Source organism: Populus euphratica, unplaced genomic scaffold (assembly GCF_000495115.2).
Source record: "Populus euphratica unplaced genomic scaffold, PopEup_1.0 scaffold53.1, whole genome shotgun sequence".
NCBI lineage: Eukaryota > Viridiplantae > Streptophyta > Magnoliopsida > Malpighiales > Salicaceae > Populus > Populus euphratica.
The window spans coordinates 844449-850448 of record NW_011499934.1 but is presented as its reverse complement, the minus strand read 5'-3'; positions in this window follow the sequence as shown (position 1 = coordinate 850448).

Genomic DNA, 6000 nt, shown 5'->3' with positions numbered 1-6000 from the left:
GCCCGCCACCCCCCACCCCCACCACTATCACCGGCTTTATCACCATCATTTACATCAACCCAGCTCCTTTCTAGTGTCAAAACAGTCACCGTGACCTCCTCTCTCCTCTTCCCCGCTGCAGGTTTCCTTCTTCTTCTTTCTTCCTCAGCCAGCCACCATCCCTGTCACAGCCTGAGCCACGTTCCTCACGACATCCCTTCACTTCTTCTACCACCAAGCAGCCATCGTGAGCTTTTTTCTCTTCTCCTTCCAGCCTTTCTCTCTTCTCTGCAACTTTTTCTTCTTCTTCTTCTTCTTCTTCTTCTTCTTACATCCAATTCCGGCCACCATCATCTCAGTCGACACCCCCTAAGCCATCGGTCGAACCACCTTATCACAGCAGCCACGACCCCTTCAGCCAGGTGAGCCTCCTTTCCTTTTCTTCTTCTTCTTCTTCTTCTTCTCCCTTTTGCCACTTTCTATTGTTCACTACTTGAACAGTAGGCGTGAAATATAATTCATGTCTTACTGTTCATGCAAGACATGAATTATATATGTGTGTTTGTGTGTGTGTGTAGTATAATAAAAAAATAAAAAATAAAAAATCTAAAATAATTTTTAAAAAATAAGAATTTCTTGTATATTTTTTCTATCAATTTTATATAATATCAAGTTATATATTTACACTGTAAAATACAAATCTGGTATTAAAATATCCTGTTTCCCCTGAAATTATTAAAAAAATTCAAAACATTTTCAAAAAAATCTCAAAAACTTCTAAATCAATTTCCATTTTCAAAAAAAAAAAGAAAAAAATATTTTGTTACATACAACCAAATCCTGAAATTTTTCTAAGTATATTTTTCATAAAAAAACAAAAATTGTATCTTTTTCATGTAAAAAAATCCAAAAATGGATATCGTAACCAATTTATGATTATCCATTAGGATTTAACCAACATGTAAAAAAGCTTTTCCTAATTCTCTTTTTTTTAGAATCCAGATGTAGACTTTAATATTTGTGGGGTGTAAAATTACACGATAAAGTATACCCTCGGGTATTAAAGATACAAGATGTAAATAAATACGATGCTAAAATTCAGATTTTAGAACATTTAGGATTTAACCCAATAAAGTAGAAACTCTCTCATGAAGATAAATTTGTTTTGAACCTTAGAAAAAATCAACAGATACTCGACTCAGGAAAAAAAAATCAAACAATAATACAGCTTACCTTAGGTAGGGTGCATTAGGGGTGATATTGTATTCCCTTGCACAACCAATTCTTTACTCAGACTCTCGCAGACTATAAGTTCATAATGATAATAATACTAGGTGGCGACTCATAAACATTAATCATAATTTTATGATTAAATCCAAAACTCTTTTTCAACATATAACACCTCACACCGGAGGCACGATAAAAAGTCTCAGTTGTCGCTAGACTATGTCGTGCCAGCTTGCACCGCATGACATACCAAGTAAATGTGTTTTCTCTTAATGAATTTGGAAACAATCTTAACTTTAGAAATTCAGAATCATCAGCTTGTCTAAATTGGTAGATAAACCAAACTATACGTTCCAGATAAGATATTAAAAATTGACCATTGATTAACATAAAGTCCAAGAATCTAAAATTGATAGGATAAGGGTACTATTTATCCATGTAGTCTGGATAAGGTCTCCTATAAGTTGGTCGATGAATTTGTTGAACCCTTGGACCACAAGCATAAATTATATTATGGATCAATCCTATCTAGTGGAGTAAAATCTGGATTGCCTGATATCATTTTTTCATTCAAGTTTCTTGGCAAAATGTTTTTATAATTTATAATCTTTAGCTTTGAATTACTTCCAACTTCTTTCATATCTACAGATTTTCCCAAATATATTTTAAGTTCTGATGAGAGGTTACTTTTTAATTTAAATTGTCTTCGCTAAATTGATTTTTTATTAACTGGTTTTAGGATTTGATTCTTTAACCTTTTTAACATCTATGTAGTTTTTTACTTTCACTACCACTTATTTAGATATCCTATTAATTGTTTCCATCATTACATGGTTAAAGTTTGATATTATCTCATCATTTCCACTCTTTATTTTGTTGTTTAATTTAAAATTAACATCTTTTAATGTTTTAATAATTTCTTAACAAGAAACTTTATTGAAGTTATGTAGTTTTTCAAAACTTTCTTCTAAATCTTTTTCAAGCCTTTCAAAGCTTTCTGTTAAATTCCTTTCACAAGTCTAACTTTCTCTAACATTAAACTCTATCACAATATGAGTTAACTTATCATTCATCACAGTAGTCCTCCTATTGTAGTGATCGTCAATAATTTTTATTCTAACCATATGTATTTCCTACATTTTTTCAGCAAGGCAACAATATTTTTCATCAATAATTATATTAGTTTCCTCTAATTTTCACTTAAGATGTGCATATCTCTCTTCTAATGACATATGCATGCCTCTCTCCTCTTTATTTTCTAACTTTTTTTCTTTCTAAAAGGTTGGTATTTTATTTTCAGTGCCAACATGAACATTAATTAACTTGCTTTTCTCTTTATTTTTTAACTTTTCTCTGTGTTGGTGCCATAATTCTGAAGAATTAATTTGACACTTTCATTGTAGTCATCAATTATTTGATGTAAGTTTTTTTATGTATACCTTAACTAAAAGGACTCTGCAACTTAAGATTGGAGTTTTAAGTTAAATAGTTTGAACTCAGGAGTTCTAAGTTAACTAGTTCTAACTCTGGATTTAATTCTAGATCTACTTGTGCAATTCTAAATTTGTATTACAAAGTTAAACGAATATCAATATAATTAAATTTACTTCACACAAACAGTAGTTCAATTGAAGAAGTAATCATATAATTAAAACAACTTGAATGTAAAGTAAACTCAATAATTTTGAAAAAAAAACTTACACATAGAAATTTGATTATATCCACAAATTGAAACTCTTGGATAATGTAATATTCTTTTGATATTTTTGGTTTATGAAACTGAAATTACAAGTCTACTGATTACAAAAGAAATTGTAAGCCACTTGACTATCACCTACATACAGAGTTATTGCCTACAAATGACCACTTACAAGCTATCACATATTGGTTTCAGGTTTAATAAATACTAAAAACTTGATAAAACTATAATATAGTGATTTGAGTTTTTGTTGAGTTGTCTGTATCCTTCCATCTACCTGCTATTTCTCTTATATAATAGAGTGATATCAATTATTAGTAACCTCTAATTTCTTGTATGTCGCCTGCTAATAACTTCTATGTCACGGAGTTCTTTGCATGATCTCACAATTATAAAAGTTACTGCTGTTTTAATTTACGTGATTTATTATAATTAATTACATTTTGCTTATGTGCATGTTTTATATACACACACGTATACTCTTGTTTTTCAAGTTTCACTTAATACTGTTACAAAAAATCTCTTGTTATGGTTTCTAGTAATAGGATGAAGATATAGCTTTCCCAAAACAACCAAATGATAATTGGCGTTTACTTTCTAGTAATGGGATGAAGATTTGCTCACGGTTTGGTTGCTCCAAGAGCGTTGGTATATCATTAGCATGAACGTTTGTGTTTGAGTCACGGGACTAGAGGGTGTTTCGGTACGAAGTTCTTTTTTTTGTTTTTTGCATGCTTAGTAACTGTCTTCTAGAGGCAGTGTTTCATCCTCGTCTCTGTTTACTGCATAAAGGCAACTACAGGTTTGGGCAAAAGAAAACATTGATTCTTGGATGGATTTCGGCTTGTAGTGCTTGTGGGCTTGCCTTGGTCTTCATTGGGTTTGTGTGGCCTGGGCTGTGTTTGATGGATTACAGATATATGGGCTGTGTTTGCATGTGGGCTAGTATTTTGGACGTTATGTATAAGGGGATGGGCTTACGTTTTTCCTTTGTCTATTAAGTTTAGGTTAGCTTGTTTTGGGCTATATTCATAGGTTTGATGGGTTTGAGTTAAGTATACCCATATTTTTTGAGCCGGGAATCTCTAAAAAAAAAATATTTTTTTAATATTCTTATTATTAAAATTTTTTTCTTACCAAAGAATAACTTTTTTACATATCTGTTGGCATTCAGTAAAAATACTTGTCTCTTATAAAAATCTAAAATTAAAAAAAAAAAAATGTTTTGTGTTAGCATCCAAATAAAAATATTCATGTTTTATTTTAAAAAAATTGTTTGAGCATGCATATTTGGACTTAATCACTAGTTTGTCAAGTCTTAAAACTTGTTTAGAATTAAAGCAACCCGACATATCTAAAATCTTAAAAATGCATCCTTAGTTTTCCTTAGACAATAAATTTTTTGTAGTAAACAACAAGCCACTGCTGAGAGAAATAACATGTTTTTTTTTAAATTAAAAAAAAAATTAAATTCAATATCTATTAATATTAAAGTTAAAAATATTGAGGTACCATAGTTAGGTGAACCTCATTGAGGTTTCTTTCGTAAACTTTTATTAGGATTTGGGTTGCATTCATGAGACTAATATAAATCTATTGGTAGATTTATAGGTATAACTTGAGTTGTAACCTAGAATAACTAACTTAAAATTATCAATTTATTGAATAATTAAGAGTGAAAAAACCAATCAAATCTTAGAATGATAAGACTTTAACTATCAATTAAAATTTAATCCATTGTGATAAATTTATCAACACCCTGTAAATAAACTATAATAGTATAACATAACATATTATTAAACAATTAAAACAAAATCAATAATGTATTTTATTTCATGTAGTATGTTTTAGAGATGATATCATCATTCTTTATGTATAACTTATTCCTTATCATAAATTTTTAAAATCAATTATAAATTTTAATAATTATAATATTAGATGACGTTTAATTTTATAAGATTAGATTATTTTATAAAAAAACATATCATAAGGTATTTTTTTTATTTTTTTTATCACTGCAACATCAAGTACCAAGAGAGTGACAAAGATTAAAATAGTTGGATTGCTTTATGAATTAATTATGCATCATGAATATTTTATTGAATTTTATAATTAAAAAAATGTGTTTATAGAAAAATTAAATTTATAAATTGATCATAAAATATCTTATGCAAACAAACATATCTTTAATTAACACATAAGATGTTAGTTTATCATGTGATAATTTCAGTTACCAATCCCAACAAAAAAAAGAAGGAATTAGCTAATTTAGTTTAGCAAGAAAGGAAATCAATTTTTAAAGGCATCATAATTTCATCCAAACTCAACTGGCCCTTCCGTGCGCGTCTCAATTTCAGCCTTCCATAACCATTTATCCCACACCCTTCAGTTTTCTGGACTTGTCGCCTTGAGAACCACGCGCACCCGAGACGCGTGAGCATGCTTCCCAATATTGAATGGGACCCACCCCAATCATGGGATTCCCAAATCCGGAAGGGAGTGTTGTGGGTCCGACACTGAGACGACAAGTCGATGGAGTGTTCCTGATCTTTTCCACAGGATGACCACACGGTTAAATTTTCTTAAGACAAAAGAAGAAAGTGAAGTGACGTGTCAGTGGTAAGAACAGGTTAGTTGTTCAAAGTTAACGTGAGGAGGGTGGGGTAAGTCGGTGTCTGGCCAAAAGAAGCCATCGTACTAGTTTTTTTAAAGTTATTATATATATATATATATATATATAAAATAGACACACACACACACCACAGCCGAATCTTATTACATTTATTTATTTTTGTATTTTTCTATGACATATTCTAATACACCCATGGCTTTGATTTTAATTTGAAAAAAAAAAAAATGCATCCCAGAATCCATCAGACAGTGCACTGCTCCTAACAGACAATGGGAAGTGCTCAAGATGCAGCAGGAAAGTAAAGCACGTGTTTACTCTTGCCGTGGCATGTTGTCAGCGCCGATGTTTTAAAATGTTTTTAAAAAGAATTATTTTTTTTATTTTCTTCTTTATTTTATATATATATATATTTTAAAACTCACAAGATTTGAGCATCAAAAGTTTAATACTATATTTTTTTTTA